The sequence below is a fragment of the Papio anubis genome, chromosome X (genome assembly GCF_008728515.1).
Source record: "Papio anubis isolate 15944 chromosome X, Panubis1.0, whole genome shotgun sequence".
NCBI classification, from domain to species: Eukaryota; Metazoa; Chordata; class Mammalia; order Primates; family Cercopithecidae; genus Papio; species Papio anubis.
The window spans coordinates 79,310,156-79,336,708 of record NC_044996.1 but is presented as its reverse complement, the minus strand read 5'-3'; the positions used below and the strand labels follow the sequence as shown (position 1 = coordinate 79,336,708).

The 26,553-nt window shown below is 44.8% G+C and overlaps 1 long non-coding RNA gene across 1 annotated transcript; it reads right to left on the bottom strand.

Annotated features, from left to right (window-relative positions):
- Positions 1 to 958: 958 nt before the first annotated feature.
- On the bottom strand, positions 959 to 25,869 carry LOC116271805. Its single transcript, XR_004180561.1, has 2 exons — positions 21,033 to 25,869; positions 959 to 1,520 (listed from the first exon to the last, which is right to left on the bottom strand). It is a non-coding gene; the product is annotated as an uncharacterized LOC116271805 (long non-coding RNA).
- Between the last annotated feature and the right edge of the window lie 684 nt (positions 25,870 to 26,553).

Below are 26,553 nucleotides of genomic sequence, written 5' to 3'. Positions count from 1 at the left end.
AGAATTAGACTAGGAATACCATTTGAAGGGACTGGTATTCCTAGCCAACTAGGTGCCTTGATGCTGTTTAATAAAAGCTTGGCTTTTCCCATCCCAGGACACATTCAAGGCTTTTTCCACTCCATTCTATGGAATGCCCTTCCCCCGCTTGGAGGCCTAGGGAAATACAGCTCACCCTATAAGGCCCAACTGAAGTATCATCCTTTTAGAGACTCTCTGGGATGCTTCTCTGGCAGGGCGAGTTGCTCCCTCGTTAGTGCTCCCACAGCTCTGGGTTCATGTTGGTAACAGAGCTGGAAACATGTTGGGATCTGCTTCTTTTCCTCCTCCCTTGCCTTGTCTGGGAATTCCTAGACAGCCGGGATGGATGGGGCTGTGTGCTTGTCTCCCATCCCGGTCGCAGTAGTTGAAGGAGCTTCGTAAATATTTGGTAAATAAAATTACAATATCATGACATTTAGTTTTCTCTTCCTCATCTCTCTCATTATCCCCCATCCCCATTTTTCCATGTTGCCAACTCCCCAGAGGTTGCAGTCACCACACATTACAACTTCCTCCCCCTTTCATTATGTGCCAATTGTCTACACTCGACTGGGAAGCATCCTTTCTATTCATGGAAGTGCTCCTCTTGGATCTGACATGCCAACATGACTTTTCCATCCCTAAATCACTCCCTGGACAGGGACAGCTCCTCCCCAAGATGCCAATAAGCCCCTCTCCATGACTGCAGTGCCAGTATTCCTACCCCACCATGGACAGCCCCAGTGCAACACAGAGCTTGGCCTTCCATCCCAAGAACTTGGGCTAGGGACACAGTAGCTCCCCAGTGGGGTCAGACTCTCAGGCTGAGCCAGAGTAGAGATTGGAAGGAACAGGGTTATTCTTGACACTTCAGCGAGAAGAAAAGTTCAGAACTGTGTGTGTGCTGTCAGTGGCGCTTTACAATGAAGACAAGAGGTAGGTTTTCAAAGATTTTATTTAAAAAAACAAAGATACATAACACTAAAACAACACCAGTGGACTTCTCCCCACCTCCCAGTCTGCTGATCAGTACCCTCTCTCCCAGAGCTCCACCTGGATGGTCCTGAGGACCAAACCCTGCCTCTCAGCTGCCTCCTGCCCTACAAACTGGTGACTGCTGTCATCCAGCTTCTGATCTGTTTCATTTAAGACAATAAAAATACTCCCCTCCCCAATTCACTTAAAAATAATTTTCAAAGATTAAAAACTCATTTGTGTGTGTGTGTGTGTTTTTAAATAAGAACTTTAAATGTGGGATATCTCCCTCTTCCCCTAGGCCCAGTTGAGGACTCTGGGGTGCCTGCCTCTTCACCCCAGGAAGCCAGCTGCCACTTGGTGCCCCTTGGAAATTTTCAGGAAGTAATTTCTTTCAAATTTCCCCTGCAGTCACAAATTCCACAAACTGCTTGCATAAACACGCTGTCTTCATTATAGGCACCACTCCTCAGCTCTGGAAACCTGATCTCTTTCTGTCAACTAGACCACATGCTTCAGATTCCCTGCAAACAGGGGAGAAAACAAAATTCAAAGTCAGGTAATGTATGTGAATTACACCCCAATAGAGCTATTTTTTAAAAAGCACTTATATTTTGGGGCTTGTTCTCTGCTGCTCTTGGGAACTCTGTGACCTCACCATAAGGAACAAGACCAGAATAGCTTGCTGGATGATGAGGAACAAATGGCCCAGAGACCCCTGTTACCCAGGCAACCACCAGCCAATTAGTGGACATGTGATGGAGGCCTTTGACAGCCAGCTGACTGCAGACATTGGGTGTATCCAGCCTGAACCAGAAGAGCCACCCAGCTGAACTCAGCTCAATTGCCAATCTGTAGAGTCATGAGCTAAACAAATGGTTGTTTTAGGTCACACACACACACACACACACACACTCTCTCTCTCTCTCTCTCTCTCTCTCTCTCTCTCTCTCGTAACACTTTTCAGAGTTCAGACTTTACTAACCGCATCAAATCTCATGCTCCCCACCCCCAACTTTTGTTCCTTCCCTTAGCAAGCCATAACCCTCCTAGCATTTTATCTTGTGAGTACCTGTGAAACACGGATTGGGGGCTTTTCTCTGATCTCAGGCCTAAGAGTCTTTGAGGGAAATGTGATCATTTAAAATCCTACAGGACTGGGCTCTAGGAATGAAAAGTTGCTCACTTTGTCCCTCCATAGTCTTTCCCTTGCCACACTTCCCCAAGTAGAAACGCTGGACTCCAAATCCTACTGGCCACTTCTCTGAAACAGAAACAATGCTCCTGGAGGGCAGGGCCTGGCTGTCTTACTTTTGGTTGATCTCCAAAGTCTGGCACAGTGCCTCACTCAGTATGTAACTTATCTTTTCATTCTCTTAACAGGGTCTTTTGTAAAGCAGAAGTTGATTTTGATGAGGTCCAATTCCTTACCAATTTTTTTTTTCTTTTTTTGGATCATGCTTTTGGTGTTTCAACCTCCTAACCTCAAAAAAATCTCTGGATAATCTTTGATTCTTCATCTCTTAGTTCACACCTTCTTCACATCTTATGAGTTGTGAAGCCTAACCTCAAGATGTCTCTCCAATCTATCCCCTTCTTTCTGTTCCACTGTCTCTGCTTTAGTCACACCTCTTGTTACTCAGGTCACTGTGACAGCCTCTTATCTGGTCCTCCTGCTTCTAGAGCTATTCCCTGCACAGTTGCTATCTGTGATCACATTCCTTCTCTGCTCAAAAAGACTTTAGCAGGCCGGGCGTGGTGGCTTATGCCTGTAATCCGAGCACTTTGGGAGGCTGAGGCGGATGGATCACCTGAGGTTAGGAGTTCAAGACCAGCCTGGCCAACATGGTGAAACCTCGTCTCTACTAAAAATACAAAAAAATTAGCCGGGTGTGGTGGTGGGTGCCTGCAGCCCCAGCTACTGGGGAGGCTGAGGCAGGAGAATCGCCTGAACCTGGGAGGTGGAGTTTGCAGTGAGCTGAGATGGCGGCATTGCACTCCAGCCTGTGTGACAGAGCGAGACACCGCCTCAAAAAAAAAAAAAAAAAAAAAAAAAAAAAAAGAAAAAAAGACTTTAGCAGCTCCCGACCTACCACCTATGAATGAAGTCCAACTCCTTAGCGTAAATGGGCCCTATCCATGCTTTCCTGTTTCCACACCTTGGCTTGTGTTGTTGCCTCAGCTGAGGACAACCTACAGGGGACGCTGGTGTGAAGTGAGGGTCCTTCCATCTGTAAGTATAGCCAGAGCTAGGGGAATGAGTGAATGCAAGGATGAACAAAATTCCATGTCAAAGCATTCCAACAACACATGTTCACAGGGAGGAAAGGTGGGTGCTGTACTCTCTGCTGCTCCACCTCACTCTCCAGTTACATTTGGAGGCAATAAAGAAAAACAACAGAAATAATTTTCACCAAAAGTTGACGATGAGCAATGTTGAATTGGGATAACAATAAAAATGCAAGCTTAAATAATGTCCATTGTTTCCCCCTCACATCTAGCTTTTCCAGCAGTGGGTGGCAGCCTGAGAACATTCTAAAGGCCAGCACAGGCTGGGGTCTAGGGAGACAAGAAGTTCAGATCACAGGGGGCAGACTCAATTGCCTAGAGAGGCCAAGAATATACTGTTTGTAAAGCAGGCTGGGGGCAAGACATAAGGGGCCCTCTTGATCCTTTTTTCATTTTCTTACTTTGAATCATCACATAAGTGTAAGAAATACTTTCCTTTTTTTCTTAACTCTGCCACAGAAGAAAACAAAACCAAGACAGTATAAATGGAAACTCACTTGGCCTAGAGTAAGAGATACAAAAGGGACTGGTGGGGCCTGGGGCAAAGAGGAAGGTACCTGCTGACAAAGTGGGCAGCTGCTGCTCAGCTCCAGCCACTCACCACTGTGCAGGCCTGTGGGCCCCATGGGGCCGAGTCCTTCCATTTTCCAAGAGAAGTCCAAATTTCACATTTTTATGCAATTTCCACTGTGTTAAATGTGGGCAAATGACTGACATTTTAAAAGAATATCATATGAGGCATCAAGATGAGTGGCCAAACAAAACAATTTTGGAGGCGAGATGTAGCTTGTGGACTCCCAGTTTGTGATTTCCGGTTATCTCTGAAACAGTCCTGATTTATACCTAAGGCACCCCATTTCACTCTCAAATATCCTGGTTTGGACAATAAACTATGTTGTTACTCTAGCTCTGATGTACAGGGAGTATTGAACTGGGACTCAGGGGGCCTGGGTTCTGCTGAACCACTGGTTGACTCATTTGTTTATCAATTTATTCAATAAATGTTTATGGAGTGTCTACTCTGTGCCAGGTACTTTGTTAGGTGTTGACGAACAATCTCTTTAGTCTTTCTTTTTTAAATTAATATATTTTATTTTTAGAACAGTTTTAAGTTTATAGAAAAACTGAAGAGAAAGTACAGAGAGCTCTCATATATTTCCTTCTTCTTCCCCTACAGGCAGTTTCCCCTATTATTAACATCTTGCATTAGTGTGGTACATTTATTATAGTTAGTGAATGGATACTGATACATTATCATTAACTTAAGTCCACTGTTTACATTAAGATTCACTTTTGGTCTTGCACAGTTCTATGAGTTTTGAAAAGTATATAATGTTATGCATCCACCATTAGAGTATCATGCAGGAGTAGTTTCACTGCCCTCAAAATCACCTGTGTTCCATGGACTCATCCCTCCCTTCCTTTCCCTGAAGCCTGGCAACCACTCATCTTTTTACTGTCCTATGGTTAGAATCATACAGTATGTAACCTTTTCAGACTGGCTTCTTTCAAGATGCATTTAAGTTTCTTCCATGTCTTTTTGTGGCTTGATAGCTCATTTTTTCTTAGTACTGAATAATAGTCCATGGTCTGGATGTACCACGGGTTTATCCATTCCCTATTGCAAGACATCTTGGTTGCTTCCAAGTTTTGGCAATTCTGAATAAAGCTGCTATAAACATTTGTGCAGGGCTGGACAGTGGCTCATGCCTGTAATCCCAGTGCTTTGGGAGGCTGAGGCGGGAGGATCACTTGAGGCCAGGAGTTCAAGACTAGCCTGGGCAAAATAGTGAGACCCTGTCTCTACAAAATAAAAAAATTAGCTGGGTGTGATGGCACACCCCTGTAGTCTGAGCTACTCAAGAGGCTGGGGCAAGAGGATCGCTTGAACCCAGGAGGTCAAGGCTGCAGTTAGCTATGGTTGTGCCACTGTACTCTGGCCTCGGCGACAGAGTGAAACACTATCTCTAAACAAAACAAAACAAAACAAAACAAAACAAAAAAAACCCCAAACAAACAACAAAAAAGACCTCCAAACATTCATGTGCAGGTTTTTGTGTGGACATGAGTTTTTAATTCATTTGGGTAATTACTAAGGAGTGTGATTGCTAGATTATGTGGTAAGAATATGTTTACTTTTGTAAGAAACTACCAAAATGTCTTCCCAAGTGACTGTACCATATTGCATTTCTACCAGCAATGAATGAGAGTTCCTGTAGTTCTACATCCTTAACAGCATCTGGTGCTGTCAGTGTCTTGGATTTTAGCCATTCTAATATATATGTAATGGTATCTCATTTTAATTTGCAATTCCTTAGTGACACATGATATTGGGCATCTTTTCACATATAGTCTCTGACTTAAGATGTTTCAACTTTATGACAGTACAAAAGTAATATGCATTCAGTACACTCCTCAACTTATGATGGGGTTACATCTAGATAATCCCATCGTAAGTTGAAGATACTGTAAGTTGAAAACATACTTTCCACTTATATTTTCCACTTACAATGGATTTATTGGGACATAACCCCACTGCAATAGGCAGAGGAGCATCTGCACTTACTTGCTGTCTGTATATCTTCTTTGGTGAGGTGCCTATTAATATCTTTTGTCCATTTTTATTTAAAAAAATTTTTAAAAAATTTTTTGTAGAGATGGGGTCTTGCTATGTTGCCCAAGCTGGTTTTGAACTCCGGGCCTCAAGCAATCCTTCCTCCTAGGCCTCCCAAAGCGCTGGGATCACAGCCAGGAGCCACCACACCCCAAAAATGGGCTTGCTTTTGCCCATTTTTTAAAATTTAATTTTATTTTTTTGAGACAGAGTCTCGCTCTGTTGCCCAGGCTGGAATGTAGTAGTGTGATCATAGCTCACTTCAGTCTTGACTTCTTGGGCTCAAGTAATCCTCCCACCTCAGCCTTCCGAGCAGCTGGGACTACAGGCACATGCTACCATATCTGGCTCATTTTTGTATTTTTTGTGGAGACAGGGTTTCACCATGCTGCCCAGCCTAGTCTCAAACTCCTGGACTCAAGCAATCTGCCCACCTTGGCCTCCCAAAGTGCTGAGATTACAGGAGTGAGCTACTGCACCCAGCCTCTTTTGCCCATTTAAAAATTGAGTGTTTTCTTATTGGTGAGTTTTAAGAATTCTTTGTATATTTTGGATAGAACTCTTTTACTGGATATGAATTTTGCAAATATTTCTCCCAGTCTGTGGTTTGTCTTTTTATTCTCTTAATCTTTTTAATGTGGAGCAGTGTGGTCCAATAGAACTTTCTTGGATGATGTGACCATCCTACAGCTATGCTGCTCAATATGGTAGCCACTAGTCACATGTGGCTATTGAGCACTTGAAATATGTCTAGTGCAAGCGCGGAACATAATTTTCTATTTTGTTTAATTTTAATGAACTTAGCCACATGTGGCTAGTGGTGAGACTATATTGGACAGAGCAGACATAGAACAGTCCTCTTGTGCCCTTTTTTTCCTTCATGACGTTGACTAGGGGTCATCCTTATTGCTCCTTTGTTTACAACCTTCCTTTTCAATCTATGAGCAAGTCCTGTGGATTCTACCTCCAAAACAGATTCCAAATCTACCTCCTTCTTTCCACCCTTCACTGCTGCAACTGTACCCCAAACTATTCTTGCCCTTTACATGGATGATTCTAATAGCCTCAAGACTGGTCTCCTTGCTTCCTTCCTTGTCTCCTACAACCTATGCTCTATATAGCAACCAGAGTATTTTGTTAATACTTAGGTCAGACCGCATCACTCCTATGCTCAAATCCCTCTAACAGCCTCCAATCACAATAAAATCTAACTTACTCACCTGCAGGGGCTGGTCCCTTGCCTCCTCTCTCCTACCACCACCCTTCTTGCTCACATGAGTCTTCTTTGTGTGGCTTGAACACAGAAATCATTTTTCCCTCTTAGGGCTTCTCCTGTCTTTGAACTTGCTCTTCCTTCTGCCTGGAACGCTCTGTCCTGGCTATCCGCATTTCCAACTCTTCTCATCACCTTTGTCACCTTGAGTCGACAGGTCTCAATCCCAAAGTCACTTCTGAGAGACCTTAGGACCACCCAAGCTAAGGAGCCACCCCCTTATTCAGTCCTTTTCTGTCACATGATTCTGTTTTATTTTCTTCAATTCACTTAGCACACAGAAAACTTCTTGTGTGTTTGTTTCCTTATTTGCTCACTGTTGGCTTCCTCTCACCAGCTCTATGAGGGCAGGGACCTTGTCTGCTGTCTTGGTCATTACTCTACTGTTAGCACCCTCAGTAGTGCCTGATGCCTAGTAGGTGCTCAGTACCCATTGATTGAGGGAAAAGACATCTGTAGAGCTACAGGGCAGCGATCAAGCACTTTCCCATTAAATTCCCAGAGGCTTAAAGCTTGGTCATTGCTCTTAAGGACCTTATAAATGTGGTTAAGGTGAGCAAACGCATGCTAACGAAAGGAGAACCAGGCTAGGATACATAAGTTCTGAACACAATCAGTATCACAGCAGTTTGGAGGGATGCTGGTGTGATCTCAGGAACCCTTGGAGGTTGGGTGACATCACAAAGGAACAGAGAAGTGAATTTAGGACTGTTGAAAAGTGTTTCCAAAACTTCTGTCACATGAATACCTCTTTTAGGAATGTTTTTATATCTACTTAACAGCTGTATTAATAGTCACCATGATATATATACACACACACACACACACATACACACATATATATAAAATTTATTTTTATTTTTTGGGGGTATTAACTCACTTTTAAACTTCAGGCCAAGCCCAGTGACTCACGCCTGTAATCCCAGCACTATGGGAGGCCGAGGCAGGAGGATCCCTTGAGCCCAGGAGTTCGAGACCAGCCTGGGGAAAATAGGGAGTCCCTGTCTCTATTAATTTTTAAAAAGAAATTTTAAAAAATAAGAAAAAAACTTTAATACCTATTTTGGCCTCATCTATCATAAGCAGCAATAATAATAATAATAGACAACTTGCTTATTACATTTTAAAACATATGTTAAAATAAATATGACTATTAAAATTAAAAATGTCTTTGTGTCACCTCAGATTGTCTGTCATATAGAGGAACGTGAGGCACATCTTGAGAAAAATCATTGTAGGGATTACTCTTGGGCAGCCGGTGTCCAGGCTGTCCTGCTGCTGGCAGGCTCTGGTATCTGAGAATCTTAGATGGTGTGCACCCCCACTCTCATCCAGCTATTCAGCTCCCTCAGTTGACTCAATCTGCTCCATTTTTCTGTCTATTTATTGCCTAAGCCTTTGCCGATGTCTACAATGGCCTAGGCCCTGTGCTGGGTGCTGCGGTCACAGAGGGGATCAAGACAGTTCTTGCTGTGAAGGAGTTCTCGGCCTAGTGAGGAAGACATATATGGAGGCAAACACGTAGTCCACAGTAGCAAGGTGATACAAGTCTAGTATGTACAGAGTGCTGTGGGCAGAAAAAGAGGGCACAGAAGTTTCACAGGGCAGGTGGTTTATTGAAGGGCAAAGGAGGGAAGAATGTTCCAGGCAGCAGGAACAGAGCAGGATGTATAAAGTCAACTGCAAAGTTTTTGAGGTCAGGATACAGGATGAAGATCAGGGACGGGGGCAATGCAGCTGGAGAGGTGGCCAGAGGCCATATCAAGGCCAGAGCCTTATCTGAGAGGCCATGGGGAGCCTCTGAGGGATTGTCAGGAGAGCAGGGGATCTGGTGGGATCCAGGGCTAGAGCAAGATTTCCAGCTGCTGCCCCATCATGGCCAGGTCCAAGGACTTCATTTTCTACCTGGGAACAATTTCAGTACCAAGGGTTCCTATGAAGCCTTGGGCATGTGTCGACATGGATGGCTGGTGTAATTTTTAGCTCTTAATGGTCAACTGCATTGCTTGCCTTGGAATGTAGATTCCTCCTGTCATCAGAGAGCCTTTTATTGACAATTAAGTAAAACCGCCAATTACCACTTGTCTGCCTCTGACCTGAATTAGAACCTGAGGTTGTGGATTAATCCCACCAGGCTTCTGACATTTACAGGATACCAGCACTTAGAGGATATTACCCTGATGGTTAGGGTGCTCTGGTCTTAGCTCTCAAGGCACTACTGCAGTCTCAAACGGAATCGAAGCAATTTCTAAAATAGCCTATGATTCATTTTTTCTCCCCTCCTGTGCCTAAATCTGCTGGCTTCATGTGGAGGGATGGGCACAAGTAACTGTAGAGGTGACATCACAGGAGTGGGCTGCTTGCCTGCCAGCCAGCTTGTGGAGCTGGGCCCCGGCAATTGTCTATCTGCTGGGCTGGGCAATGCCTCCCAGCTGTTTTGGAGACAGAGCTCCGAGGTTCTTTGGTCGATGTGCCTTCTCCACATTTCTTTTTCTCAGACAAAAATTCTGGGCTGGGAAATCCAGGATAATGGGAATAGCAGTGGCAGGAGGAATAATACAGCCTTACATCTGTATAATGCTTTAGAGTTTGAAAGCTATTTGCTCTATTTTGCCCCACCCAAACACCAGTGGGAAATGGAAGCTGGGATTTTCGACTTGAACTGGAGACCAACTCTCGCTCTCTTGCACAAAAAACCTAAATGCTAACATCCCCTATTCACCTCAAGGCATATCATGATTAGGCCTTGGATGCCACCAGAAGGTCAGAGAGGCTCCCTTCAGCTTCTAGGTGCTTCCTGGAAGATAAATTCTCCAGGACAAATTGCCTGGCAGGCACAATCTATTAACTATGCCATCCTGATTGAGCCAGCAAGCAGTGCCAGTCTCAGCACTGCCAACTCCTTCTGCACACCCTGGTTTACAGTCCCAGTGGTCCCAAAGACCTTTACTGGAGCCAAAGGCACAGTCGCTAACTGTGGAGCCCTGAAGGTAGGGTGTGTCACAAACATCTGGAAGTGCCAACAGCTGCCAGAGAGCTCAAGGGCCTGTGAAAAGAAAACCCACAATTCAAGTAACATCAGCTATCACTGTGGATCCTGAAGTGAAGGGTCACTGAGCCCAGCCGTGAACAGCTGAAGAGCGGGTTAGAGGGATTCTTTTCTTGGAGGAGCCATAAAAATTGTTCTGTGGTGGTGTCATGATTGCTTTGTGATCATTCAGCATGTGAGCCCAGCATGGCTTGGTGTCCCCAGTGCCTTATTGCCATAGTGAACATGAGAAGTCTCCTCTGGCCCAGCTCCCTTCCTGTGATCTTCCCCAGGATCATGGTCGCCAGGCTGGAAGCCAAAAGAGTGGCATACTCTTGATTGGCCTTCCTGGTTTTAGATTAGATTTCATTGTCACTAGTGTGCGTGTATGTGTCGGGGGATGAGGGTGGGGGTTGGAAGCAGTGAGCCATAGATGCTCAGCAATATTGTGAGAGCAGCAGGTGCTCCTGCTATTGTTGCTGCCATAGCTGCCACCACCACTACTATCACCAAAATGAATCCAGGATGACCTTGTGTAAGACCACAGTTGCTGGTCAGTGCCATGAAAATGTCATCTGTGTAAACCAAGATGCTTGTACTTGGGCAGTTCTGTCTGTCAGAAATCTTGGTGGGGTATAAAAGTGACCCTCTTGAAAGTTGAATCTGTAAATGCATATGTGGAAAGTGACTGTCAGAACAGAACATCACCACCTCCAAAGCAGAGAGCCCTCCCAGAACTTGTTTTCCAGCTCACGGCAGAAATGTGCACCTATGAAAGTAGATTAAGAATCACCGTCTCAGCCTGTTTTAGAGATGTGAATAAAAATCTTGGCTTGGGACTGCCTTCTCTCTGGTTGACTGATTTTTCAATTGATTTGTATTTATTAGCTAATGAAATTAAAGTTGTAAAAATGATAACAGAAACACAATAAATCTCTCCCACAACTGGCTGTTTCTATGTCACTATGGTGCATTCCTCACTTTGATTACTTCAAAGTCTATTATTTTGTTTTCAATTATTCTGTTTTTCTGGCACTGGAGAAAATCAATTTGTTTTATTTTCTCTTATTCATGCACTCAATTATGCTCTTCGGGCACATTTAATCACTTTGATGTTTTCATTTTATGGCCCGTCTCTAGGCACTTCAGCTGCATTGCTGCCAATGGGCAAGCAGGACTAATTTGCATGTCACAATAGACTTGAAATTCTAACTCAATTTAGAAATCTTTGTGAAATCTCCCTCCAAAATGTGCTTGGAGCTGCAAAGAGGCAGAAGAATGTTGGCAAACCAGGAGCCTGTAAAGATGCTTTCCTTTCTCAAAAGACTATGAGCTCCTGCATGACCCGACCATGGCTTGGGGAAGTCCCTGTCCAGGTACAGCAGAAAACCATGGGATGGGAGGTCTGCAGACCTTCCTCGGGAACTCTGTGGTGAGAATCCTGCAGCAGCTGCCCCTCCGTGGCAAGGCCAAGGAGGCTAGGCCCACTTACTCTGGCAGAAAATGACTCTTAGCACTGCTGGATTTGGTGGCTGTGCTCAAGACAGCACCTGAATCTCAGTTGGCTAAAGGGCCTCCGGGTAGACTGACAAAGTTGTCAACAGGCATTCCAAAACCCTGAGTGGTTTGCCTTATTTTTCCTAATAATTTCCAACCTTCCTTCTACCCCTTGATCATTTTAGAGCTAGAAGCTGGAGGGGAATGAGCAATACAATTGCTTTGGGCATGTGCTTTGGGCATGTACTTTTGGCACACAAGCAAAAAATGCTTAATTAAACATATTAGAGGCCTCCAACTACTCTTTGAATATTCTTGGCTTGTTTATGTAACAATCAGCAGCTCTGCCAGGCAGAAGGAAAATTCCTTATTTCCTCTTCTAAGCTTTGGGTATGATCCTCAGTGTCTCAGGTGGAATCCTAGCTTCCGTACTTACCTGCTGTGTGACTTTGTACAGGCTAATTAACTTCCCTAGGCCTCAGTTCCTACATCTATTAAATGGGGCTAATAATATTATATATATTAGAGACTGATCTGCTTCCTAAACTTCTATACTGTCAAGAGTTTGGCCATATTCACATACTGCCTATGTGGACTTTTCTTATACAGACATTAAAAAAAAACCCAGCCTCATCCTAAGCAATATCTTTGGAACCAAAGAGTTTGATCTGATAATTATATTTCTTTTTAATACACATTGAAACATATATCTATATTGAACATACTAAATCCATTTCGCTTGGGGTCTTTGATCTTGCTTGTCTCTTCATCTAGAATGTACTTCACTACCGTTTTTTTTTTTTTTTAAAGACAGGGTCTCACTCTATTGCCCAAGCTGGAGAGCAGTGGTGCAATCATGGCTCACTACAGCCTTGACCTCCTGAGCTCAATTGATCCTCACATCTCAGCTCCCAAGTAGTTGGGACTACAGGTATGCGTCATCACACCCAGCTCAGTTTTACATTTTTTTTTGGAAGAGACAAGGTTTTGCCATGTTGCTCAGGCTGGTCTCAAACTCCTGGGCTCAAGTGACCTGCCTGTCTCGGCCTCCCAAAGTGCTGGGATTACAGGCGTGAGCTACTGTGCCCGGCCGAATGCAAATTTTGTAAATCTCCTTCCCTCATTTCATTGATCTGTGTTCCCAAATGTCACCGCCTCAGAAAGGCCTTTACTGAATAGCATCCCTCGTAATTTATCAGTAAACAACATTAAATATTTATTTAGTTGTTTATTGTCTATCTTCCACACTAGAATGTAATCTCCATGATGGGCAAGGACTTTATTTGGCCTATTTCCTTTACTATTTTAAGAGACAGTATCTCACTATGTTGTCCAGGCTGGTCTCAAACTCCTGGGCTCAAGTGATCCTCCTGCCTCAGCTTCCTGAGTATTTGGAACTATCAGCCCAAATACTGAGTATTTGGAACTATCAGCCCACATCACTGTGCCTGGCTTATCTATTCTATTGACTTCTGTATTGCCAGTGTCCAGAGTAGGGCCTGGCACATATTCACACTAAACGGTTACTGTTAGGCTTCCCTTTCATTCCACCAGGGTGGTGTCAAAGAAGGCAGAGTAGAAAGCCAGGACTTTCCTTCTTTGCTCAATGGCAAGGAGGCCCACCCACTGCTATGTCAGTAGAGGCCAAATGGGGAGCAATAAAAAGATGCCGTTCCCATTTTTGGCCAGGGTGGTATCAGTAGAGGTCTACTGGAGAGCCGGAATTTTACTCCATCCAGCAATACTGAGGTGCCCTTCTTCTGCCCAGGGTGTCCATGGTGGCTGAGTAGGGAACCTAGGCTTTTACCCCCCACCTGGAGGTAATAGGGTAGTGCCCTCCGCCCCTGCCAGCATGTATTACTTTTTTTTTTTTTTTCCTGACTACAAAAACAATACACGCTCATGGTAGAAATTTTGAAAAATACAGAAACAGCATAAAAAAATAAAAATCATCTATAATTCCAGTTCTAGATAACTACTGTCAAGGTATATTACTTTGGTAAAGTATCATCAAATATGACTACTGTTAGCATTTCATTCTTGTGTTTTTCTGTGCATATCCCCTCTCCCAAAACACACACTAAATACAGTTACAAAATTGAGACTACATGGTAGTAAGCCACTTTGTATCCTGTTTATTTCACTTAACATTGTAATCATGAACATATTCTAGTGTCATCAAATTATCTTTAAAAATTTGCTTTTTAACTGGCTGCAACAGATTTTTTCATGTAGATACACTGTATGGAATTAGTACGAGACCTCAAGTTCAATACATCAAAAGAGAACACATCAAGTATATGTTTCAGTAAAGCTATGTTCCCTCCCCCAAGAGCTTCCCATTTCAGTTGGTATCCAGGCTGGAAATCTCAGAGTCACCTTTACTTCTTCCTTTCTCCCCAATCCTCTATAAATGGCCTACCTCCCAGTGCTGGTGATGATACTCTCTTCATAATAGCTCTCAGTCATTTCTTCCTATTTTACCACCACTATTCTAGTCGAGGACCTTGCAGTCTCAATCTTGCATTACCATCACCATCTATCCCAAATATCACTGTATCATGTGGTGCTCTAATTCCAGAACCTAGAATGACTTCCACTTTACTGTGGATATGAACTAGTCAGCCCGAAATTCAAGGGAGCCTGCAATCTGCCCCCTATCCCCACCCTTCTGAATCTCCCTTACTTACAAGTGCATCCCTACTCTGATCTATTCAAATCCTCCCAGCCTTCTGAAAGCAGTCTCCCTAAAGTCTTACTGCCCAGTCTCTTCTATATATAGTATCAGACCTTGTTATATTCTGATATGTCCAAGGGGCTTAGTTTTGTTTCCTAACCTAAATTTCTCAACTATTTATCAGGAGGAGGGATCATGTCTTAAACACCTCGTATATCTCCCAATGGCACCAGCTTGAGTGGGGTGGGGTTCAAAAATATATGTGTTGATTGCTTGAGCTGGGCTTTAAAGTGGAGACACAATCATATCTCTTAAAGTTAAACTGCTTCTGAAGTTCACTTTGGGAGCCTGAGCAGGGGGAAAGGTTTACTAGTGACTGGAAAAAAGCAGAGGGGAGAGATGATGAGTAGGTGTCACAGGGCAATGCTGCCACGGAGAAGAGGGCCACCAGGTCTGGGTTCAAATCTTGAGTTTATCACTTACTTCTTGTGTGACTAGGGCATGTTACACAACGTCTTCGGGCGCCGGTCTCCTACCTCATAAGGAAATTGCGAGGTTAAATGAGATCATGTATGTGAAGTACCCAGCTCAGGGTTTTGTGCTGTACCCTGTCAATATCAGTAGTTCCCGCCTCACAGATTTAGGTAGAAATTTCAAGTCTTCATGAGTAATATGCCAAGGGTTTTCATGGTTTGTTAAAAGCTGCTGTCTAAGTTACTGTAACTTTGGGGAGCAGTCTCCATTTTTATTTTAGGATTAAATTTTTTTTTCTTTTTTGTAGACAGGGTCTGGCTTTGTCGCCTAGGCTGGAGTGCAGTGGCACAGTCACAGCTCACCGCAGCCTCAATCTCCCTGGGGTTAAGCAGTTCTCCCACCTCAGCTTCCAGTGTAGCTGGTACTACAGATATATATAACCATGTCCGGCTAATTTTTATATTTTTTTGTAGAGAAAGGGTTTCACCATATTGTCCAGGCTGGTCTCGAACTCCTGGGCTCAAGCAATCCACCTGCCTCAGTCTCCCAACGTGCTGGATTACAGGCTCGAGCCATGGCGCCCGGCCCAGAATTTTTAAAATTTTTAGCATGACATTTTTATAACTTATTTTTCTGTTTAACAACAACAACAATAACAATGACGACAAGAAGCCTTTCCATCTCTTATACTCTTTAGTGAAACAAGAAAGAGAGGAACCTGCTTGATGAGGAAGTCCAAGTTGGCGGTAGAGTCCTGGAAAGGACCACAGGGAGATGACGAGGAAGAAAGAGCCAGCAGGGGACAGGAAAGAGAGATAAAGGATGGACATCGCAGATATTTTCACCTGAAGTCATGCAAATTGGCTCAGGTATCCTCCAAAACCCTGCTCCGAAGTCCTTCCAAGAAGCCCTAAAGCAAATGGTCAGTTTATCCTTGGGACCAACCCTACCTTTCAACTTATCCTCATGGCTTCTCAAGAAGTAAGAGACAGTGTAGAAGGAAGCCAAGTTTCCATGGTATAGAGTCCCACCATGCAGGAGCACTGCTTCAAGCCTGGGGCTTCAGCAAGCCTTGAATATGCCCAAACCTGAGCTCCAATTGCTAGTCCCTAGAAGGATGACAATCTCGGATGTCAGGCTGCCAGAGGAAGCGCTGCTTATACCCAGCACAATGGTTCGCCTAAGAATATTACCAGCAAATGTGCAAAGGGTCTCAGATTGGGGCTGTGGAACTGCAAATGACAGGCTGGGTCTGGTGGCTACAGCACATTTCGGGCAGCAGGAGCTGGGTGAGCTGGCTTCTTCTACCTTCTGTCCATCTCTTTTCCTTCTCTACTCATCTCGAAAGGGAGCTAGAAGCTTCAGATTACAGTATGGTGGGGGAAGGGGCGGGGCCTAGGGAGGGCTACAAAGCCTATATCAGGCGCCAGAATTTCGAAGGTTGCCCAAGACTGTCTTCTTCCCATTTCCAGGGAGTCATGAGACTTCAGGTGTTTAGGATTAGCCACATGGAAGGAGCTGGGCATGTAGTGTGAGGTAGGAGGGTTTACTGGGGCGATTGGAAAGAGCAGACAGGATGACGAGTAGATTTGACAGAGCAATGCTGCCAAGGAGAGGAGGGAAATAAAGGTCAAACAGCCTGACTCTGAAGCTCCACTCCAGGCCTGGGTTCCAATGTCCCGCCCACTGCTTATTAGCACAGTGTATGGCACACAGTAGGTGCTCAGTAATTATTTGCTGGATGAATAAAGGCGATCTTGGCCAAGTCACCTATCCTCCCTGAGCCTCAGTTCCCTTATCTATAGGATAAATAGTAGCTGTTCTTCTTATTTCATCTGTGTTGTTTCTATCCACACCCGTATCAGTTTGTTAGGTTGCCATCCTAAGGCTCCTTCAATAAGGGAAAGAAAGGGCAGATGCATGCAAGGCCTTTTTTTTTTCCCTTGTGTCTTTTGCCTCCCCCTTCCCTCCTTGTCCTCCTTACTTCCTGACCTTGTTTGTTTCTTTTTCTCTCCCAGTCAAACCTGGGGAATAGTTCCGGGAACACAGAGCAAGTGTTGAAACCTCGGGTCACAACTGTAACACATTCTCACAAATGCACAACTCCCCCACTCCTGCTCCCCAAGAGAATTGGGCCTGGGCTGCAGTGTGGAGCTCTGAGTCTCCTAGGGGCCTCCACTTGATTCGAATGTCATAAGTACCAGAAACTAGAAAGCCTCCTACCTTTATCTGCATTTCCCCATGCAGAGCTAGCCAGGCTTGGGGAACTAGCCCTCCCTGGGGATTAATCATATCAGCATTATTCCAACTCTGGAAGGTTCACCGTGAGCCAATTCCTCTAGAGTACATTCACCAGAGGAAAGGCAACCAGCTTTAAGCATATGAAGATGGTGCAAGGATGATTTTACAGTAGTAGTCATGAGCTGGACGGAGCCATCCGCTCTCTAACCTATACTTTCTTATGAACAACGACACATGCCTTCAAGATAGCTCATTGGCACGAGAGGAGTTTTTCTCTGTGTGAAGCTAACAGCTTGAATGGACTCTCCATGGTTTTGTGGGTCTTTTTTCCTTTCAGAAAGACTAACGGGCAGTAAAGATGGGAAAGGTGAGGTCTAAATTTGCCTGTCCTTCAGTCATCCTGTGGCATGTGGAACACATCTCTGTAAGATGAATCTTCTCAGGTTTGATTTCCAATAGGCTACAATCTCATCTTTTGTGCTTCTAAGGGATGTGGCAAGAAAGAGAAAAAGCCCAAGCTTAAAGGCTGAACAAATTCAACCAGATATGCTGGCTGAACTCCCTCACATAGAGTGGAGCTGAATCCATTCATTCCCTCATTGCCATCTTACCTCCCCAAAGCAATCTGTGTCACATCCTACTCTTTGTTTTTCATGGCGTGAGGGGAGGTGGAGGGGAGGCACAGTGAGAAATGGCCAGCTTCACTGAGGTTTTTATATGCAAGAACAAATAACAGTCTTGTAGACGGGTTCAGGAAAATTTTTCAGAATTCAGAAAATCCAGCAGCCTTTCCACACTGACCATTGTCATGGCAACGCACTATCTGATGGCAGCATGCGTCACCATGCTGGAGGGGCACAGTATCAGTATAGCAGGTTAGCCTGGCCATTTTTAGCAACATTTGGACTTCTTTCTAGCCTCGTTTCTTAAAGGTTTAGCTGAATTTCTCTTTGGTTCTGAGCTTCTGTGTTCTGCTAAATTTGCATGGCTAGAAAACAAGACTTTGTCAATATGAAAGGGATGGCTAAATGGAAAGTCTGAACATTGCTAGTATTCTATAGCCACTCCACTTGCTGTCTACCCTCTCTGGCTCCTCCTCACCCACTCTTAGCCATGTAGTTTCTCTTCTTCTCTGCATCAATTCTTTCTTATACACGGCATCACCTCCCCACACCCAACAACTGTGACTCATCTGCCAACCCCTGCACTCTCACCATATTCTTTCTTTTTCTATTTTCTCTTTGTAATATACAGCATCCTAGAATCTTAGGGTTGGAAGGAGCCTTAACAGCAATTTAGTCCAATCACCCTCCCCCAAGGCAGGGGCCCTCTACAATATGATAGCCTAGGGATTGTCTAGCTTCTATTTGTATATCTCCAGTGACAGAGACCTCATGCCTTTCTGGGCAGTCTGTTCCACTTTGGATAGTTCTAATTGTTAGAAAATGTCTTCCTTCTATTGAATGAAAATCTGCCTTTTTAAAATATCCATCCATGGGTCCAGCTCTATGCCTTGTGGCCACATAGACCCTGTCTATGCCCTTTGCTCTGTGACAGATATATGGAGTAGAGACCACATCCCCGAGTCTTCTCCAAAAGGTCCCAGCACCTCCAACCAGACCTCTTGGAGCCTGGGCTCCAGTCCTCTCCCCAGCCTGACTGACCTCCAGGAACATGCTCCTATTTGTCTAGAGCCCTTTAAAATGAGGTCGATACTGCATTAGCATCTCTGGAGGCCACCTTGCCCTGGTGACTCATACTGAGCTCCGAGTTGACTCAAATCCCTAATTCTCTTTTAGCAAAATGCTGCTAAGCCATGTTGCCCCAATTTGTATGCAGGTAGTTGCTTTTGTAGGACCCAATTCCTGGTCCTTATGTTTTCTTCCAGTTTGATTTCGTTGTGTTACAATCAGAATATTGCTTTAACCTGTTAGGATCTTTAAAAAGCTTGACTTCCATGTAATTTTCATGTCCTTTAAGATCTATTATTTTTTTCATCAACCCTTATCCCAGCCTTTTATCTCAAATCTCTGTTTGATTTTCTGCTCTTTTAGGGTTCTTACCTTTCCTCATTCTCTTCCCTTTGCATTACCTTCCTTATGTCTTCTCTCACTTGTCATTTCCATTTCCTCATTAGCAAGATGCCACCACTCTCTGGAGCTATGTGCCTGGGTATGTGTGCAGGGAAGCAAGGGCATACACATATCTGCCAATATGGAGGTGTGAGCGAGTAGCTGCAAGGCTTGCTTAGTTTCCCTGTTTCTATTGCTTTGTCTGTGGCTCTACCAGGATTTAGAGCCTGAATGGGGGAAAACGGCAGAGTTGAAGGAAGAAGGGTAAGAGAAGCTGGTCCAGGATCAGTTCTGAGGAACACAGGACATGCACACCAGGTTTGAGGGGAGCAGGGAAAACTAGGGCTGGATGGCTAGTGTTCATCAGGGCTGCAACACAGTGAGAAGGACTGGAGAAGGGCCAGGAGTGGAAGGACTTTGAAGGCCTTAAAAGTTGGATAAGGGAGGAAAATTTGGTTAGGAAGCAAGGACTTGTGGGGTCAGTAGCCACTAAGAGGTGAGAGGGAGTTAGCTTGAAACTATAGGGTTGGGAGAAGGCCAAGGGCTAGGGGACGCCTCAGAGGGGACAATCAGCAATGCTGTGAGAATAACCTTGAGAGTCTATGACTTCTTAGCTTAGAAACTTTTCTCTGGCTAAATGAGCTCAGGACATGAAGACTTTGCTGCTGTCATATACTGGGCTCTGCTAGTAGATAGGGGCATTAATGTAACCTGCAGCAAAGACTCTCTGAGTGTAGTGTTTCCACGGACTAACTCCAGCATAGAACAGGCCTCCTTTTGGTGTTGGATTATATTCCAGTGAGGGACTCAAAGGTAGGAGAACTGGTGCTATCTTGGTCATTTTATGAATAAACATGGGAATTTCCCTGTCCAGGATGGGCAAAAAGATACCCTTGGCCTCTTAACTCTGGCAAATAATTAGGATCTTAAAAATATACATATGTATATGTACATTTAATTAAACAGGAAAATGGGTGCCAAAAATACTTAATGCGAATGGTAGATGAAGTGAGTTGTGAAGAAGCAGCTGGAGTTGAGAGGGGGCCCTACTGGAATGCTGAGGACACTGACCCCAAACAGCCAGTGGACAGTGGGATCAGGAGGGCAATGCCCTGATGGCTGCCACTTCCCCTCCACCCCGAGGCCAGAATGATTCCAGGCCAGCCTTGGGGAAGGGAAGGAGGCTAGGACAGGAAGGAGGCTAGGCCAGCAGCCCATCTGCAGTACTCTGGCTGAGTCCAGGGAACCCACTCCCAGGGCATCAGAATCGCTGTAGTTCCACATTCTTTCGAGGCTCTACTGGATCAAGGACTCATACATACTGGAACAGAATGTCTGTGAGCCCCCTCCCCACCCCCAGTAAGTCTGAATTGACTTGAATTTTCCTTTTTTTTTTTCTGGGGACAGGGTCTCTCCCAGGCTGGAATGCAGTGGTGTGCATATTGCTCAGGTTGGTTTTGAACTCCTGGGCTCAAGCAATCGTCCCGCCTCAGCCACCCAAATTGCTGGGATAACAGGCATGAGCCACGGTACCCGGCCAACTTTTCTCATCTTAAAGAGTGCTTTACTATTGGCCTTTTGAAAGAAAAAGGGTCTCAGGGAACACTTTAGAATTGATTTTCCCCTGGCAGTGCCAAAAGCTGAACCCTTTGTCCTTCTGAGGTGACATTAGCCAGCCAAATGACAATCCCAACCAGAGTGGCCAGTGTAGAATTCCAGCTACAAGCTGTCAGGCCAAGAAGAGGTTTCCCTTCCAAGTCGGTGAAATGATTAGCTACCAAAAGGCAAATGGTATTTAAGGAAGCCCCCACTGATGGGCCACCACAAACTGGGTGGAACAAGGAGGGCAGGCCTCGAGGGGCAGTGCTCACCTTTGATGTAGTTGAGGATTTGCTGGATTCGGTGGGGCTCATTGCGGTCTGGTCGGCAGCTTGGCGTGATTTCCAGCACATAATCAGGACCATATGCTGTGAAAAACTGTAAGGAAAAGGGAAAGGCCAAAAAACAAACTAAGCCACATAAAACCTCCAAACCAACCACATACAAACAATCAAAAGAAACACACTACCGACAAGGCAAGGGAGGCCTCCTTGGGCAGAACAGGATGATGCAGCAGGAAGCTCTGCCTTGGTGGTATCACTACTCCCCTTGCTCAGACCTTCAATGATAGTCCCCTGTGAAATTATTTCGCTTGCTGTCCAACGGTCTCTCTGCTTAGGTCTCAACTTTTCTCTCCAACCTCAGCTCTTATTGCTTCCTTGTCCTCTGGCCACACTAGACTGCTTGGTGCTCTTCCAAATCACACCATGCTTTCTCTTCCCTTAGGATCTTTGCCATTGCTCTTTCCTGGGGCCTGCAAAGGCCCTCCCCCAGTCCCTGCTGCCTGTGAAAAACCTCCCCATCCTTCCAGGCGCAGCTCAAATGTCACCTCCTTCACAACGCTGTCCCTCCTTCTCCACCAACCCCAAGAGCATTCTGTTGATACTTCTTTCAGGGCCCTTAAATACACAGCGCTTGCCTGCACATCACATGCAGGTCATTGTGCTGGTTGCAGAGGGACTGTAAAGATGGATGAGACCTCCTCTGGGGTCCTCTAGGTGCTCACAGGCATATTCTGCATTGGGTAGAGATTTTTCAACATTGACCCGATCTCCCCACACTGGACTGTCAGCTCCCTGAAGGCAGGCAGCACCTGTGTCCTATTCATCTCCTTGGTCCTCACAGACCATGGCAACTGCCTGTTGGTTTTGGTTGCCTTGAATTCCCTGGCCCAGGAATGGCAAAGAAGTCTAGTTTCTCTATTTTAATTTTTCTTTCTCTATAGTAGAGTTTATTTGTTTTTTAATTCAGGGAATCAAAATAAATATTTGTGGATTCTATTTCTAGCTTGGTAGATGACTCCTTGTGACCATTGGGAAGTCACAATATCTGATTCAGCTTCTCTGGTAGGGCCGACTTGGGGAAAAATACTCCACGACAAAGGGAATCATTCAATCGGGATAAGTCTTTGAATGGGAAATATGCAAAACTACTATTTCTGTTTAGTTTTTAACAGAAATAGTATTTGTGCACACTCTCCAGAGGGAGAGCATATGGTCCTTAATGTTATATGCTTTCAACAGTGATATTGTTAGGTGGTAAGTAAACCAGGGAAATTCAAATTCCATCAAAACAAAATGGTACAGAGGGCATGAAAAAAGGATCTTCATACGCGTCATGATTTTGATGCCATTCAAAGAGCTTCTTAAAAATAATCCAGAGTTATTGCCATTGTCACCAAATTATCCTTGTTAAGAGTCTGGATGTACATCTGGCACCGTGGGAGATGTTGTGGAACAATCTCTAGGGATTCTAACAGTGTCTTTGTAGAATCCATGGAAGTAATTTGATGGGGAGATGGTTTTGCACATCCATGACAGAAAACTCTACACATTTAATTAAAAGAAAAATGCCCAAGACTGTGCCAATGCTTATAATGCCCTTTGTGTGTGTATATGTGTGTGTGTGGACTGATCTAGAAAGAAAGAGGGGCTTAGGTCCTTCCTGTTGGAGTTATTACTCTCTGATACCTGAAGCCCTGAGTTCCAGAGATAGAAAAGGTTTTCAGTAGAGATTGGCTTTACCAAACCCATATGTGGAACAGACAAGAGGGATTACCTGGGGGACACATCCAGAACCAGTACCCCCTTTCCCCTGTATCATGGTTGAAGAAACTTGAGAGGCTTGTATTTTTAGCCTAGGAGGGCCCCTTGGTCCAAGTTTGAGGACCTTGTGGGCTTGGCTGTGGAAGAGAAAGCTTTAAACAGGTGTGACACTCTATCCTTAGGCGGCCTCTTCTCCAGAGTGTGTCAAGTGGTACACTCATTTCATGGGTATGGAAAGACAGGCTTAGATAGTGCAACAGAAGAAAGGCACCTGCAATGAAGAAGCTCCTCTTGGAGACCTGAAGCCCTAGCATCAACGTGCTATAAAAATCAGAGGCAGGGTACCTAGCTGAGGTAGAGGAGGAGGGAATGTTCTGCCTCCAGGTGTGAAGATGACACTGCTGATTCTCTGTCAGTGAGACATGTCATGAGCTGCTTGATTAGGGTTGAGTGTTTGGAACAACATGTCCTCACTTATGTGTGCCTATTATGCACTTACCTTCACTCTCCTACTTTAGCTCCCTCTTTGACCAAGAGCACACGGTTGCAAGATGGTCAGCTGGGACCAGGACTGGCTGCTATGTGACAGAACTCAGTTCTACTGGGATTAAGCCTCTTGTCCTGGTTTCATTAGCACCTGGCTTTAACTAACTGATCCACACGGTAGGCACAGTCATACATAACCCATTCTTTGCTGAAGCAGACTGGCTGCAGGTAATAGCAAAGTCTGGGTTCCTCAAGTTATCCCCACCTTTGCCAATCAAATGCTATACCCAGGTCCTGCTTATTTGCACTATTCTTAGGTTAGGGGACTCAGATGGTTTAAGAAAGTCCTTGTGTTGTGAGCCAGTTCTACATGGCAGCTGGCTGGCCTGCAAAGGTAGAAACTTATGTCATGTTCTCTTTGCATACCCTGTAGTGTCCAACTCAAGTCATCACAGGTTTCCCTTAAATGTATGTTGAATTAAATTAACTCACCAAGGGTTTAGCTAGCCATATAGCTAATTGTGTGAAATAATTCAAAGAATCAATTCATAGCATTAATATTTTTTCTAGACTCTTGAGGTAGCATGATGAAGTGGAAAGAGCACTGGCTTTAGAGTTGGGGGAGCTAGATTTTGGTGCCTGAATTTAGCTTGTGTGCCTCAGGTAAGCTTCTTTTTTTTAAAAAAAAAATTTAAATGTTAATAGCTTTTGGGGGTACAAGTAGTTTTTGGTTACATGGATGAATTATATAGTGGTGAATTCTGACATTTTAGTGTACCTGTCATCAGGTAAGCTTTTAAATCTCTGTTTCATCATTTCCACCTGACGACGACAAATGCTGACCTGGTTGGGTTGTTAGGAGTCAATGAGATAATATCTATAAAAGGGCCTAGCACAGGGTCCAGCACATAGTAGGACTTTAATAAATGTGAATTCCCTTCTCCTGGGGCAAGAGGCCCTTGCCTAGCCAAGACTCATCCACACCCTGAAGGATGTCAGGTGAAGCGCTTAGGGCTGAGATGTAGAAAGACGAGTCTGTTCTTCCTGCCAGACCAAGCCCAGCAGCCTCAGTGTCCCTCCCTGCTTGCTTAAGCCAGTAGCTTAGCCTGGGAGAAACTGACTAGCCTGTGGAGAAACTGACTTCTCTCATAGTTTCCTGTCCTACGGTCCTGCCACTTGTTACTTACTGGCGAGGTGGAAAGGAAATATGATCACGTAAGGCAAAAGAGATGTTGGGGTGGAGGGATTTGGCTAGAACTAGAAATAGCTTGAGGCCCCACCCTGAAACTGCCCTCCAGCCCCGAAGAGGAAAGGAAATGGGTAAGCAGCAATCCCATTCCCAGACAGGTGGAGCAGGGGATGAAAGAGGCCTGCTGACCTTCAAGGGAAAATGCTGGCTTTGATCTCAGTGAAGGAAAGACGGAGGTGCTAACTCCTCTCCACCCTTTCCCCTTTCCCCCTCAGCACATCTTTTGCTTTCTGGGCTTCAGTTTATGCACTTTTGAGGGAGAACATGGTACTGAAAAGGGGGCAAATGGAAAATATGAGATGGGGCAGAGGGATGCAAGTGAAAGGTAGTGGCTATTCTAGGGTAGTTGGTCTCTTCTCAACTCTAGAGTCAATGAAGAAAGAAACGTAAATAGCTCAACTTGAGTTCAGATCAGCCCAAGCTTGAATTCAGTTCAGCCCACCTCAGTGCTCTTTTCTTGCTCATGTCTCTGCAGGTCTTGCTCACACAGTGAAAGCGGCATGCAATTAGATAGTTGGTCAAAAAGATATTCAGAAGAAGCCCCAATGTTGCTGTTATTCCTCCATAATCATGTTTGGTTAGAGGAAACCAAGCAACAAACCTGAATCCACCAATCCTTTTATCCTTGCCTCAACATTTAGTAAGTATCTACTATGTGCCCAACTAAGTTAGTCATTGGGGTACAAAGACAATAGGACATGTTTCATAGGAGAGATTATTATAGAGCAGTGTGATGAGTGGTATAATATTAACAATACTACACGTATTACAAGCTTATTATGTGTCAGGCACCTAAAGTGTCTAAGCATTTTAATAGATTGACTAACTTAATTCTCACAACCAACCCATACAGTAACTACTATTATTGTTTCCATTTGAAGCTGAGGATCTAAAGCACAGGACAGTAGGATAACTTGACAGAAGTCATGCAGCTGGTATGTGTGGAGCGGAGATTTGAACTCAAGTCATTCCAAAGATCAGCACTAGCTATGGTAGCCTATATACTACCCAGAAAAAGTGACTGTGGAGTAGAGTCTGCAAAGGGGGTATAGAGGATGGGAGGGAGGCAGAGAGTATGAAACATAAGGGGCACATTTAAGGTATTGAAGTGAATTAGATATGACTAGGGGGCACGGGACAAGGAGAAGAAGGACACAAGGCTGGGGAGGCAGGCATGCATTTCCTCATGGGCCCTGCTAAGGCATTTGGCATTATTTCTGACTAGAAGGTCCGTGAAGGCAGGACATTGTTTTGTTCCCTGCTGCATTGCCAGTTCCCAAAACAGTGTGTGCACCTAGTAGGTGGTAGATATTTGTGGGATAAGTGAGTGGAAGCTTGTGGGAGATACTGCAAGCAAGTTTTTTTTTTTTTTTTTTTTTTTTAAGATGGAGTCTCACTCTGTCGCCCAGGCTGGAGTGCGGTGCTGTGATCTCGACTCACTGCAGCTTCCACCTCCAGGGTTCATGCGATTCTCCTGCCTCAGCCTCCCGAGTAGCTGGAACTACAGGAGCACACCACCATGCCCAGCTAATTTTTGTATTTTTAGTAGAGATGGGGTTTCACCATGTTGGCCAGGATGGTCTTGAACTCCTGACCTCAGGTGATCTGCCTGCCTTGGCCTCCCAGAGTGCTGGGATTAGAGGCATGAGCCACCAGGCCCAGCCTTCTGCAAGCTTTCAAAAGAGGGAATGAAGAGATCAGCTGTGCATTTTAGAGGGCTCACTGGCTACAGCGTGGAGAAGGTATTGGAATTTGAGGAGAGGAATGCAAGTAGGGACACCAGTTAGAAGGCTGTTGCTGTAGCCCTGTGGAATGGTAATAGGGCTTGAACCAGGAGAGGGTGGAAGGAATAGAAAGACAGAAAAACTTCAAAGATAGCATCAATAGGGTTAAACAGTAAATTGTATGTGGGGAATAAGGAAGAGGGGAATGGCAAGGATTTCTGGCTGTGTGGGAGAAGCATGAACAGGATGAAGGATACAAGCAGAGGAGAAGGTTCGGTGGTAGGGTGTA